Here is a 15,508-nt window from a genome sequence, read left to right as displayed (position 1 = left end):
CTGCAAATAATGACATTTTTACTTCTTCTGTTCCAGTATTGATGCATTATTTTTTCTTGCTCTGGCTAGGACTTCCAATACTATGTTGAATAAAAGTGATGAGAGTGGGGAGTTGCTGCTTTTTTCCTGATCTTACAGGAAACACTTTCAGCTTTTCCCAGAGTATGATGGTATTTATGGGCTTGTCATAAATTGCCTTTATTATGTTGAGGTACATTCCCTGTATACCCACTTTGTTGACAATTCTTATCATGAATCAGTGTTGGGTTTTATTAAGTGCTTTTTTTTTGCATCTATTAAAATGATCATATGGATTTTTTGTGATTTTTAAATTGATTTTCTTATTTTTTTAATGTTTATTTATTTTTTATTATTTTTTTAACGTTTATTTATTTTTGAGACCGAGAGAGACGGAGCATGAACAGGGGAGGGGCAGAGAGAGAGGGAGACACAGAATCTGAAACGGGCTCCAGGCTCTGAGCTGTCAGCACAGAGCCCGACGCGGGGCTCGAACCCACGGACCGTGAGATCATGACCTGAGCCGAAGTCGGACGCTTAACCGACTGAGCCACCCAGGCGCCCCTTTAATGTTTATTTTTGAGAGAGAGCATGAGTGGGTGAGGGGCAGAGAGAGAGAGGGAGAGGATCTGAAGCGGGCTCTGTGCTGACAGCAGAGAGCCTGATGTGGGGCTTGAACTCAAGAACGGTGAGGTCATGACCTCAGCCAAAGTCACACTTTAGGTGACTGAGCCACCCAGGTGCCCTTTTTTGTGATTTTTTAAAAAGTTTTTAATTTCAGTTACTGTAGTGCTATATTATTTTCAGGTGCACAAGATAGTAATTCATATGCTTTTTACCCTTCATTTTGCTAATGTGGTGTATTATATTGATTTGCAATGTTGAACCATCCTTGCATCCCTAAGAATAAATTCCACTTCATTGTGTAGTAAGATCCTTTGACTATATTGTCAATTTGCTGAAATTTTATTGAAGGATTTTTCATCTTTATTCATCAGGAATATAGGCTTGGAATTTTCTTTTCTTGTGGCACCCTTGTTTGGTTTTGGTATCAAGATAATGTCGGTCTTATAAAGTGAACTTAGAAGTGTTCCCTCCTCTTCTGTCTTGTGTAGGCTTAAGAAGAATTGGAATTCATTCTCCTTTAAGTGTTAGAATTCACTAGTGAAGCCAGCTGATCCTGGACTCTTGTTTGTTGGGATGTTTTTGATTCTTGATTCAATCTTGATCTGTTAGATTTTTAAATTCTTTATGACTCAATCTTGGTAGGTTGTATATTTCTAGGAATTCAACCTTTTTTTTTTTTTTTTCCAGGTTGTCTAATTTGTCGGCATATGATTGTTTATGGTGGTCTCTTAAGAATCTTTGTATTTCTGTGGTATATGTGGTATATTTTGTGGTATATTTTTGTTTCCTCGTCATTTCTTTTTTTTTTTTTTAAGTTTATTTATTTTGAGAGAGGAGAAAGAGAGAGAGAGAGAATCCCAGGCACTGCCCTATCGGCATGAGCAGGATGCAGGGTTTGATCTCATGAACCTGTGAGATCATGACCTGAGCCAAAACCAAGAGACACTTAACCAACTGAGCCACCCAGGTGCCCCTCCTCTTCATTTCTCATTTGAGTCTTTTCTTTTTCTTGATGGGTCTAGCTGAAGGTTTGTCAATTTTGTTTATCTTTCAAAAGAGAGAGCTCTGGGTCTCACTGATCATTTGTATTGTCTTTTTAGTCATTATTTCATGTCTTTCTGCTCTGTTATTTCCTTCCTTATATCACTCAGCCTTCATTTTTTTCTTATTGAGTATAACTATCATACAACATTATACCAGTTGCAAGCATACAACATATTGATTTGACAATTCTGCATATTACTTGATGTGCACCACAATAATTGCAGCTACCATGTGTCATCATACAGTGTTATTACAAATTCTTGACTGTATTCCTCATACTATATATCTCTGTGACTTATTTATTTTATAAGTAGAAGGTTGTATCTCTTAATCTCTTTTATCTGCTTCACCCATCTCCCTTCAAACTCCCCTTCAGCAAACACCTGTTCTCTGTATTTCAGTTTGTTTCTTGTTTTGTTTTTGTTTTTGTATTCCATGTGTAAGTTAGGTCATATGGTATTTCTCTTTCTCTATCTGACTTATTTCACTTAGCATAATGCCTTTAGGTCCATCCATGTTATCACAAATGGCATGATCTCATTTTTTTTTTTTTTTACTGACTTACATTCCATTGTGTGTGTATACAGTTTGTTTTCTGTATTTATGATTCTGATTTTGCTTTTTCATTTTTTTAAAGATTCTATTTATGAGAGAATCATATGATAATTGTCTTTATCAGTATGAGTTATTTTACTTAGCATAATACGATCTGCGTCCATCTATGTTGTCTGAAATGGCACAATCCCATCCTTTTTTTATGGCTGCATAATATTCCATTGTGTATGTATACCTCATTATTTTATCCATTGGTCTATAGATGGGACACTTAGGTTGCTTCCATGTCTTCGCCATTGTAAATAATGCTGCAATAAACATAGGGGTGCACACATCTTTTCAAATTAGTGTTTTAGTTTTCCCTGTGTGGGGAATTCTACCCACTAGTAGAATTATTGGATCATATGGTATTTCTGTTTTTAATTTTTTGAGGAACCTCCATACTGTTTTCCACAATGGCTGTACCAATTTACATTCCTACCAACTATGCACAAGGGTTCCTTTTTCTCCACATTCTCACCAACACTTGTTGTTTCTTGCATTAAAACAATTTTTTTGATGTTTATTTTTTTGAGAGAGAGAGAGTGTGTGAGCAAGGGAGGGGCAGAGAGAGAGGGAGACACAGAATCTGAAGCAGGATTCAGGCTCTGAGCTGTCGGCACAGAGCCGCATGTGGTGCTCGAACTCATGTACCATGAGATCATGACCTGAGCCGAAGTTGGCCGCTTAACTGACTAAGCCACCCAAGTGCCCGTTTCTTGCATTTTTTATTTTAGCCATTCTAACAGGTGTGAGGTGATATTTCATTGTGACTTTGATTTGCATTTCTTTTTTTTTAATGTTTATCTATTTTTGAGAGAGAGAGAGCAAGTGCAAAAGCAGGAGAGGGGCAGAGAGAGAGAGGGAGAGAGAGAGGGAGACACAGAATCTGAAGCAAGCTCCAGGCTCTGAGCTGTCAGCACAAAGCCTGAAGTGGGGCTCAAACTCACGAACTCTGAGATCATGACCAAAATCAGATGCTTAACCAAGTGAGACACCCAGGCATTCTTGATTCACATTTCTTTGATGATTATTGATATTGAACATCTTTTCATGTCTCTGTTGGCCATCTATATATCTTCTTTGGAAACATGTCTATGTCCACTTTTTAAACTTTTTTTTTTTTGAGTGAGAGAGAGAGGATGAGTTGGGTTCCATGCTCAGTGCAGAGCCTGACATGGGTGCAATCCCACAACCCTAGGATCATGACGTGAACCAAAATCAAGAGTCTGATGCTCAACCAGCTGAGCCATCCAGGCACCTCTACTCATTTTTTTTTTTTTAATTTTTTTTTCAACGTTTATTTATTTTTGGGACAGAGAGAGACAGAGCATGAACGGGGGAGGGACAGAGAGAGAGGGAGACACAGAATCGGAAACAGGCTCCAAGCTCTGAGCCATCAGCCCAGAGCCCGACACGGGGCTCGAACTCACGGACCGCGAGATCGTGACCTGGCTGAAGTCGGACGCTTAACCGACTGCGCCACCCAGGCGCCCCATCCTCTACTCATTTTTTAATCAGATTGTTTGGAGTTTTTTGGTGTTGAGCTGTATAAGCTCTTTTTATATTTTTATATTTTTCAACGTTACCTCCTTATCAGATATATCATTTGCAAATATCTTCTCCCATTCCCTAGGTTGCCTTTTATTTTGTTTATCATTCCTTTTGCTGTGCAAAACCTTTTTATTTCATTGTAGTCCCACTAGTTTATTTTTGCTTTTGCTTTCTTTATCCTAAGAGACCTATCCACATGACTCTTGATTTTGGCTCAGGTCATGATCTCATGGTTCATGAGATCGAGCCCCACTAACAGCTTGGGCTTGGGGTTCTCTCTCTCCCTCTCTCTCTCTGCCCCTACCCCGTTTGCACACACACTCTCTCAAATAAACATTAAAAAAAAGCCTCCAGTCTTTAAGCTCCACTAGTTGCAGAAACTCACAAAAATCAGCCCCTCTCATTTTCCTAGCCAATGGCTCTGGGGAAATGTTCTCCCTTGCGTTCCCTTATGTGCTCCTCCTCTCTTGCCCTCTCCCCCTTCTGTGTGATCACAGCATCTGTGATCCATTTCCCCAAACCATGTCTCCCCCCTTCTATCCTCTTCCATGTGGCTTCTTCTCTCCCTTCAGTTGTGGAGTTTATTTGTCAGACTTCAGGTTGATATGTGGGGTATTCAGAATGATTTGGTAGCTACCTAGTTGTGTTTGAAGGACAAAACGAGCTGAGCATCCTCCTGCTATGCTGCCATCTTCTACTAAGGTATACCTTGTTGATTTTTTAAAATGCTTTCTTGGGGTGCCTGGGTGGTTCAGTTGGTTGGGCATCTGCTTCAGCTCAGGTTGAGATCTCACTGTTCATGGGTTCAATCCCCACATTGGGCTCTGTGCTGACAGCCCAGAGCCTGGAGCCTGCTTCAGATTCTGTGTCTCACTCTCTCTCTCTGACTCCCACCCCTGCTGGCACTCTCTCTCTCTCTCTCTCAAAAATAAATAAACATAATTTTTTTTTAAATGCTTCCATTCATTCATTTATCCATTCAAATAATAGGCACCTAATGCAGGTACAGTTCTACATACTTGAATAATTTCAGTGAACAAATATCTTAGAGGAATAAAGGGAATGCATTTAAGAAGTTCAGAAGGCATTCAGGAGAAAGCCTACCCAAACTATGAGAAGTAGGGTAATAGGGTTACTAAAAGCCTTTACAACAACCTACAAAATAAATGGTAAAGATGGAAAGCATATCCCATTAGGATGAAGAAAAACACAAATATGCTGTTTTTACTACTTTCTAGTCATCAATGTACTGGAAGTATTGTTCTATTGGTATCAGGAAAAATATATAAAGTAAGAATTAGTATGGAAAAAAAACCCTGTAATTAGTTATAGATAATATGATTGCCTATGTGTCAAACCAAAACAACACCTAAAAATTAGAATTTTAAAGTTTACTAAGGTAGCTGGATAAAATACACAATCAGAAAAATTAAAAGGTGTAACATTTAAAAGTAAGACAATTACACTACTCACGATATACAAGATATGGAAAAAACTCATGTCCATCTATAGATGAATACATAAGATGTGATATGTATGTATTGTAGAATATTATTCAGCCATAAAAAGAAGGAAATCCTGTTATTTGTAACCACATGGATACACCTGAAGGACATTCTGCTAAGTGAAATAATCCTTACAAAAGGCTAGGTGGGGTGGAAGTAACAGGAAATGTAGATCAAGGGCACAAAATCTCAGTTATGTAGGATGAATAGATTCTGGAGATCTAATGATAGCAAGGTGAATATAAAAGTTTATTAAATGTTAAGAACAAATTGTAAGAAATTGGGCTAGCTTTATCTTTTTTTTCCTTTTGTTTCTTTAAAAAAAAAAAAGAATTGTAAAATATTGAACTCCATTGAAGAAGACATAAATATATAGGAAGAAACACCATGGTTTTTGTAAAGTCCAATACCAGAAACTCAAATTCTCCTTACAATGATTTAGAGATTCAGAGATTCAGCTAACATCTCATCAAAAGTAGACTAAGCATTAGATGAAATTAACAAACTGACATAAAAATATATATGGATCTCCCACAACTAATTATAAATGGGAAAATAAGACTTGTACAAGTAAAAACCAGACACCTACCGTATTTTACCAAAGTAATAAAAACTAACATTAACAATGTTGGAATAAATGACTTCATTGGCTTCTGTCTAGGTGCTATCTTTGATATATATGTCTCTTTTTTGATATCCAGCCAAAGATATAAAACATGAATGTTTTTTATATAAAACATGAAGCTTAAAAAAGAAACAGTTGAAAGATACTCAACAAAGGAAACCGCTGTGTTCTTAAAAATTGTCTATATCATAAAAGGCAAAGTTAAGGAAAATATTTGAAGTTGGTTAAAGTACCATGGCCATTGAAATAAATACATGGCTTTGAACTGAAGGATAAATTTTACCATAAGAACATGAAACAGCTGAAAAAGCAATATGGACTCTAAATCAGATAACACTCTTGTGCTTCAGAAACACCTACTGAAAATATTACGGGGTTAAAGAGGCATGGTGAATGCAACTTACCCTTGAACATTTCAGGAGGAAAATACACGTGTATGAGAAGAAATAGGAGAGCGAGAATGAATGAGCAAGAAGTAGCAAAACTTTAAGAATTAGTGAATCTGAGTAGGTATATTGGAGTCCTTTGTACTAGTCTACCAACTTTTTCTCTAACTCTGCTGTAATTTCCAAATTCTAGCAAAGAACCAAGGAAAGACAGCATTCCTTAAGAATAATGGCACTCCGGAAACCAATTTGACAATAAATTATATTTAATATTAAAAAAAGTAAAAACCAAAACTGCAAAAAAAAAAAAAAGAAAAAAAAAGGAATAATGCCACAAAAAATAGCATTCTCCAGCATTAAGAGACACAGTAAAGTTAGTATAATGAAGGCAAGAGGTAGTCATGCAGAGATGAGTCCCAACTGACCAAAGGAATAAAATACAATCTTCAGAACAGATCCAAATTTATATGGATTTTTCTCCCGATGGCTGATGTTACACTCCAAATCAGTAGAGAAAAGCAAACTTTTTTAAAAATGTTTTTTTTAAACTCACTATATTTATTATTTTTTAATTTAAGGGGAGTCTGGGTGGCTCAGTCAGTTGAACCTCCAATTTCAACTCAGGTCATGGTCTCACAATTCATGACTTTGAGCCCCACACTAGGCTCGCTGCTGTCAGTGCAGAGTCTGGTTTGATCCTCTACCCGGCTCTCTCTGCCCCTCCCTGCTCATGCTCTCTCCCTCCAAATAAATAAACATTAAAAAATAAAGTTTTCATTTAAATTCCAATTAATATACAGTGTAATAGTAGTTTCAGGTGTACAAATAGTGATTCAACAATTCCATACATCACCTGGTGCTCATCACAAGTGCATTACTTAATCCCCATCATCTGTTTCACCCATCTCCCCCCCCCCCCCTCCATTTCCCCTCTGGTAACCATCAGTTTGTTCTCTATAGTTAAGAGTCTGTTTATGGGGTGCCTGGGTGGCTCAGTCAGTTAAGCATCTGACTTCAGCTCAAGTCGTGATCTCTCAATTTGTGGGTTCAAGCCCCACATTGGGCATGTGCTGACAGATCAGTGCCTGGAGCCTGCTTCAGATTCTCTGTCTCCCTCTCTCTCTGCCCCTCCTCCACTTGCACTGTCCCTCTCAAAAATAAACACTAAAAAAAAAAGAGTCTTGCTTTGCCTCTCCTTTTTCTCCCCTTGCTTGTTTGTTTTCTTAAATTATACAGATAAGTGAAATCTGATATTTGGCTGACTTATTTCGCTTAGCATAACACTCTCCAGCTCCATCCATATTGTTGCAAATGGCAAGATTTCATTCCTTTTTATGGCTAGCATTCCATTGTTACAGATGCCACATCTTCTTTATCCATTCATCAATGTACACTTGGGCTGTTTCCATAATTTGGCTATTATAGATAGTGCTGCTATAAACAGAGGTGCATGTGAAATAATACTTTTGTATTCTTTGGGTAAATACCAAGTAGTGTGATCACTGGATCACAGGGTGGTTCTACTTTTAACGTTCTGAGGACCCTCCATAGTGGCTGTACCAGCTCTTCAGACTGGCAGTTTGCATTTCCACCAACAGTGTACAAGAGTTCTCCTTTCTCTGTGTTCTCAGAGAAAGGCAAAATTTTCAATGCACAGTCTTGTGACAATTTTATGTTCATGGTGGATGAGACAAAATTAGACATATTGGTAACAAAAAGAAAAGCCAGTTCTAAATGGATTAAGCACAAGAATGAGAAACAAAAAGTATAAAAAATTTGGGAATTCAGGACAGGTGAACATATTTATGACCACAGAGTAAAAGAAAATTTTGGAAACAAAATTAGCTATGCCCAAATTAAGAAATCTTTCTTTGGGGTGTCTGGGTGGCTCAGTCCATTAAACATCCAACTCTTGATTTCGGCTCAGGGTCGTGAGATCAAGGCACACACAGGGCTCCTCATTGGGTGTGGAGCCTGCTTAAGATTCTCTCTCTTCTCCTTCTCCCCAACTCCCTAGCTCGTGCTCTCTCTTAACAAGAAAAAAAGATATTCTTCTTAAGATACTATATCAAAACTGAAAACACATTAAGTGGAAACTAATGTAATCTTGTTATTCATGAATGAGGAGTACCACATTAACAAAAGACTTCAAAATTATTTTAAAAGAACAACTATTAGAAAAATTAGCCAAAGCTATGACTGGTATTCCAACAAGGAGGAAAACAAATAGCCATAGTACTTGACAAGATGTTCATACCATCAGTAATAGGGAAAGGCAAATTAAACCACAGAGATATTGCACACTTTGGAAAAACATTGTAATTACCTAATAAGTTTGAACACTAATACACAGTGAGTGAATAAAATAACAAAGGAATGACTCCGTAACAAAAGCTTTTATATATAGTTCAAAAATCAACTAAGGAGGCGAAGTACTTTGCTTTGGGATCTATACATAGGTAGTAAAACTTATGAAAAAAGCAAAGAAATGGTAGATTGGTGCCTTGATCTTAATTTCCGAAAGTGACTGAATAAAGACACAGAGAGATTAAAAACACTGAAGGAAAAGTTTACCACAGCCCAAAGGGTAGACAGCATGACTCCCCATGAGGGTTCAGAATTGGTCTGAAGAAAGGAGAAAACACAGGCCATAGTCTTCATTGGGTTTCCACTGAAAGAGCAAGGTAGGGCTGAACAGAATTGGCTAGTTTGACTAATGCCACCAGATTTTGGGTCATAGGCAATGTATCTAGTTTTCTGGTATCTGGCCCTGGGTTGACTTAGGTAGGAGAAATACTGGCTTTGCATGTAAGAGTTAAAGGAGGTTGGGGATATTGGATACTGGATGACTTGGTTTCCACAAGAAAGAAATGTTCTTGATCAAGTTGTTTACTATCTTTAGGGATTAGCCAGACCTGAAGGAGCAGTATCTTCCTGGACAGATTGATCCCTAAAGTGTCAAAGCATCATAAACACAGAGCAAAAGAGAACATGATTAAGGCAACTGATCTTCTGATGGTTCGATAGTAAGGAAACTTTGGGGTGATGGTAGTGGTGATTATCAGAGAGTATGGCTTAAGTTGCCATGGAATACATGGAAAACATTACAGGAGTATAAGAAGTCCTCGTAGGCTAGCCCATAACCAAGGTCTCTACTAAATCTGGTAGGTACTATGTAAAGATATGAAATTATTTTGTGGACTCTAACAATATCTTTGTGGACTTATAAAGTGTGCATTTGACAATATTCAAGGTGGCAAGCTTGGCAGTTACACTGTTGGAGGCCATGAGCTAATGATAATAAAATAGACGTAAAGATTAGTATTTTGTGGTTGGTGATGCAGGGTAGGAGGTCATGGTGGAAAGATGGAGGGCTGCCGTAGAAGGTGCTGGAGAGTGGTCTTCTTCCCACAGGGTTAAGAGGCAGACTAATAGGAGTGAGGTATCTCCTGAAAAAAGTTATTTTTGGAATGACACAGTTTTCTGTCAGATTCCCCTACAAGCATGGCAGTGGGGAGGTATGTTTTGGCAGAATGCAGGTATGACTGGATAATGGGCTAAGCAGACTGCAAGCAGCTCAGAAACAAAACAGTATCAAAAGAAGATCAGCAAAATTGTCCTTTGTCTACTTTCTGCATTAGGAGGGTCAGCCATGGATATTGCTGGTGCAGAAGCTCATGAACTGGGTGAAGTCATTTCTGTTCAGGAGATCTTCAGAGGGAGTGATGTCATCTTAGGCCAGTATCCCTGCCAGCAATGAGATTCTGTGCACGGGTGATGCCATTTGGGATGTGGGCCTGGGGTATCCTTTCCCAGCAGATAACTACTTGGATATGGGTCTCAGCATTTGCTCTTTGGTTGAAACAATAAACTACCTCCAGGGTTTGGGCCTCCAGCCTGTAAAATGAAAGCACCCAGAAGTAATGAGAACAGTGAACAGAAGAATGGCTATGCTTGAAAGATTGTTTTTTATGGAAGTTTAGGCTTAAATATTATATTATCAGTGCTGCCTTGCTTATGAGAGAAGTTATGGTTCATGGGTCCTAAGAGGGTACACACCTTGGATGTGACCTCCAGGCCTTATGTGGTGGGAACAAGATAGAACATTTACAAAGACAGTTTAAAGATCAGGGCAAGACAGAGATCAATTTAGGGGTCCACTTGTCAGACTGCAGTGGTATATCTGTTAAACTCAGTGTGATCTATCCGGGACATGCACGTTTTCTTGGATAGCTTTTCCAGGAGGTTAGTGCTGTGGATTTTGAGAAGTAAGATGTGATCAAACCTATTCCAGTTCTGAATAGGTTCTGAATAGGTTCTACAGCATGGTGACTGCAATTAATACTATTGTACTACACACTTGAAAGTTGTTGACAGAGACTCTTCAATAGTCTCACAACAAAAAAAGAAATAATTATGTGAAGTCATGTGGGTGTTAACTAACACTGTAAGTAATCATTTTGCAACATAGAAGTCTATCAAATCAACATGTGCTCATTAAGCTTACACATTATTACGTATATTAATAAAGCTGGAAGAAAAGTGAAATTACCATATTTGTTAGAAAGTAAACTCCTGTATTAATTCATTCAAATATTTATTATGTACCTACCATGAGCAAGGTGCAGTTTTAAGTATCTGAATTTTATCAGTGAACAAATATGGCCATTTCAGATGATACAGGAAGAATATTTAAATTCATAGGCATACAGTCTCAAACTATGAAATACAGGAATATACTGGCTATTAAAAACAGTGAGAAACCTACAGCAAACAACTGTGAATGATGAAGTGGTAAGAGTGTCCTAGTAGAATTAAGACTGTGTCTGTGTGTGTCTGTGTGTGTGTATTTAATTGAAGCACAGTTGACATACCATGTTATATTAGTTTTAGGGGTAGAATATAGCAATTCAGCAATTCTGTACTGCATACGATGCCAAAGATAACTATAGTTACCATCTGTCCCCCAAATTATGACCATATTATTGACTATATTCTCTGTATTTTTCATTCCCATTGACTTATTTGTAACTATAAATTTAAAGTAGGCTCCACACCCAGTGTGGGGTTTGAACTCATGACCCTGAGGTCAAGAGTCAGATGCTCTACTGAGCCAGCCAGGTGCCCTGTAACTAAAAATTTTAATCTCAATCCCCCCCATGTATCGTGCCCATCTCCCAACATCCTCTGTTCTAGCAACCAATCCGTATTGCGTGTTTATGAAACTTTCTGTTTTGTGTTCACTGATTCCACATGTAAGTGAAATCACTTAATATTTGCCATTCTCTAACTTATCCCACTTAGCAATGTCCTTTAGGTCCATCTGTGCTGTCATGAATGACAAGATTTCATTTTTTATGGCCAAGTAATATTTCATTATGTGTATGTGTGTGTAACACATATACCAAATCTTTTTCCATTCATCTACTGATGGACAGTAAGGTTACATCCATACTTTGGTTACTACAAATAATGCTTCGGTGAACATAGTGGTGCAGATACATTTTAAAATTTTGATCACTTTCCCTGAGTAAATACCCAGCAGTGGAATTACTGGATCATATTAGTTCTATTTTTATTGAATTTTTTGAGAAACCACCATACAATTTTCCACAATGGTTTCACCAATTTATATTCTTACCACCAGTGCACAAGGGCGCTTTTCTTGCCACATCCTTGTCACCACTTAGTATTTCAGTCTTTTTGATTATAGCTATTCTGACTGGTGTGAGGTGATATCTCATTGTGATTTTGGTCTGCATTTCCCTGATGATTACTGATGTTGAGCATTTTTTTTGTGTCTGGTGGCCATCTGTAAGTCTTTAGAAAAATGCCTGTTCAGGGATTCTGCCCATTTTTAAATTAGATTTTTTGTTGTTGTTGAGTTTTAGGAGTTCCTTATACATTTTAAATATTAACCCTGTATGAAATGTCACTTGCAAGTATCTTCTCCCATTCACTAGATTGTCCTTGCATTTTATTGATGGTTTCCTTTACTGTGTGATAGATTTTTAGTTAGATGTAGTCCCAATAATTCATTTTCACTTAATGTTTTTCTTGCCTGGGAGATATATCCAGAAAATCGTTGCTAAGGCCTATGTTCAAGAGATTACTGCCTCTGTTTTCTTTCAGGAGTTTTATGGTTTCAAGTCTCACATTTAGGTCATTAACCCATTTTGAGTTTATGTTTGTGTATGGTGTAAGAACATGGTTATTTCATTCGTTTGCATGTAGCTGTACAGTTTTCCAAACACCATTTTGAAGAGACTGTATTTTCCTCTCTGTATATTCTTGTTATCTTTATTGTACATTAATTGACCACTGAAGTGTGGGTTTGTTTCTGGCCTCTACGTTTTGTTCCTTTGATCTATGTTTCTCGTTTTGTGCCAGTATCATACTGTTTTGATGAGTACAGCTTTGTAGAATAGCTTATAGCCTGGGATTGTGATACTCCAGCTCTGTTCTTTCTCAAGGTTGCTTTGACAATCTTCATGGGATCTTTGTGGTTCCATACAAATTTTAGTATTATTTGTTCCAATTCTGTGAAAAAATACTGTTGGTATTTTCATAGGGATTACAATGAATCTGTAGATTGCTCTGGGTAGTATGGACATTTTAACAATATGAATTCTTCCATGCCATGAGCATGGTCGATCTTTCCATTTCTTTGTTTTATCTTCACAATTTCTTTCATCAATGTCTTATAGTTTTCAGAGTATAGGTCTTTATCCTTCTTGGTTTAACTTATTCCTAGGTATTTTATACTTTTAAAACAAGTTTTTATTAAAATTTCAGTTAACATAGTGATTTATTAGTTCCAATTGCTCAATATAGTGATTCCACAATTCCATATATCACCTGGTGCTCATCACAAGTATACTAATCTCCACTACCTATTTAAACCCATCCCTCCAACCCCATCCCCTCCTCTGGTAACCATCAGTTTGTTCTCTATAGTTAAGAGTCTATTTCTTCATTTGCCTCTCTTTTTCCCTTTGCTTGTTTTATTTCTCAAATCTCACAAGTTAAATCATATGGTACTAAATGATCTCTTTCTCTTATTTTGCAGATTTCATTTTTTTTTTCAACGTTTATTTATTTTTGGGACAGAGAGAGACAGAGCATGAATGGGGGAGGGGCAGAGAGAGAGGGAGACACAGAATCGGAAACAGGCTCCAGGCTCCGAGCCATCAGCCCAGAGCCTGACGCGGGGCTCGAACTCACGGACCGCGAGATCGTGACCTGGCTGAAGTCGGACACTTAACCGGCTGCGCCACCCAGGCGCCCCAACAGATTTCATTTTTAATGGCTGAGAAATATTCCACTGTATATACATATATCACATCTTTTTTTTTTTTTAAGTTTAAAAAACTGGGGTGCCTGGGTGGCTTAGTCAGTTAAGCATCTGACTCTTGGTTTCAGCTCAGGTCATGATCTCACAGTTTGGGAGTTCGAGCCCTGCATTGGGCTCTGTGCTGACAGTGTAGAACCTGCTTGGGATTCTCTCTCTCTCCCCCCCTCACTGCCCCTCTGCTCGCACTGACTGACTGTCTCTCTCTCTTTCCCTCCCTCCTTCTCAATGCCCCTCTGCTTGCACAGTCTGTCTCAAAAAAAAAAAAAAATTTAAAAATTTTAACATAATCTCTACACCCAACATGGGGCTCAAACTCACAATCCTGAGACCAAGAATCACATGCTGTACTACTAAGCCAGCCAGGTACCCCTACACCATGTCTTCTTTATTCATTCATCAGTGGGTGTACATTTGGGCTGTTGCTCTAATTTAGCTACTGTAGATAATGCTGCTATAAACACTGAGGTGCATGAATACCTTTGAGTATTTTTCTATTCTTTGAGTAAATACCTAGTAATGCCAATTGCTGGATTGTAGGGTAGTTCTATTTTTAAGTTTTTTGAGTACTCTCCATGCTGTTTTCCAGAGTGGCTGCACTAGTTTGCATTCCCACCAACAACACAAGAGGGTTCCCCTTTCTCTGCATCCTTGCCAACATCTGTTGTTTCTTGTATTGTTTTTAGCCATTCTGACAGGTGTGAGGTAATATCTCATTGTAGTTTTGATTTGTATTTCCCTTATGATTAGTGATGTTGAGCATCTTGTGCCTTGGCCATCCGTATGTCTCCTTTGGTATTTTATACTTTTGACTCAATTGTAAATGGAATTGGTTTACTTCATTTCTTTTTCTGCTACTTCATTATGAGCACATATAAATGCAAACATATTTCTGTATACTAATTTTGTACCCTGAAACTTGAATGAACTCATTTATTCTAATAGGTTTGGGTGGAACCTTTACAGTTTCCTATATATAGTATATCATCTGTAAATAATTTTACTCTTCTCTAACAATTTGAATGCCTTTTATTTATGTTTCCTGTCGGATTGCTGTGGATAGGACTTCCAGGTAGTACTATGTTGATGAAACAGTGAGGACGATATACTTGTCTTATTCCTGATCTCAGAACTTTGTTTTTCACCATTTAATATGTGACCTGTGGGTTTTTCATATATATAGCCTTTATTACATTATGTTTTCTCTAAACCCACTTTGAGTCTTTAACATGAGCAAATTTTCAGTTTTGTCAGATACTTCTTTTTGCATCTATTGAGATGACCATATTGCTTTTATCTTTTAAATTTTATTTATAATTTACATCAAACTTAGCATATAGTGCAATAATGATTTCAGGAGCAGAATTCAGCGATTCATCCTCTACATGTAACACCTAGTGTGCTCATCCCAACAAGTGTCCTCCTTAATGCCCCCTGCCCATTTATCCCTTCCCCACACACACCCCCAACCCCTCCAGCAACCCTTTGTTCTCTGCATTTAAGAATCTCTTATGTTTTGTCCCCCTCCCCGTTTTTATATTTTTCCTTCCCTTCCCTTATGTTCATCTGTTTTGTATCTTAAATTCCACATATGAGTGAAGTCATATATTTGTATTTCTTTAATTTTGCTTAGCATAATACACGCTAGTTCCATGTTGTTGCAAATGGCAAGATTTCATTATTTTTGATTGCTGGGTAATATTTCATTGTGTATATTTGTGTGTGGGGATATCTATCTATCTATCTATCTCAATCTCACATCTTTATCCATTCATCAGTTGATGGACATTTGGGCTCTTGCCAT

At 37.8% G+C, this 15,508-nt stretch overlaps 1 protein-coding gene and 1 long non-coding RNA gene across 52 annotated transcripts in view; one reads left to right on the top strand and one right to left on the bottom strand.

The window, feature by feature from the left end:
- LOC111557991 (zinc finger protein 846-like) overlaps nt 1-15,508 on the top strand; it is a 104,240-nt gene that overhangs the window by 78,054 nt on the left and 10,678 nt on the right. The gene's annotated exons all lie outside the window — the stretch shown is intronic.
- Nucleotides 8,650-15,508, bottom strand: part of LOC102901514 — a 30,890-nt gene continuing 24,031 nt past the window's right edge. For all 21 annotated transcript variants that reach the window (XR_006589981.1, XR_006589977.1, XR_006590005.1 and 18 more), the window contains one exon: nt 8,650-10,250. This is a non-coding gene — a long non-coding RNA (uncharacterized LOC102901514). The remainder of the gene's footprint in view (nt 10,251-15,508) is intronic.

Source organism: Felis catus, chromosome A2 (assembly GCF_018350175.1).
Source record: "Felis catus isolate Fca126 chromosome A2, F.catus_Fca126_mat1.0, whole genome shotgun sequence".
Classification (NCBI taxonomy): Eukaryota; Metazoa; Chordata; class Mammalia; order Carnivora; family Felidae; genus Felis; species Felis catus.
This window is presented reverse-complemented; position numbering and strand designations above follow the sequence as displayed.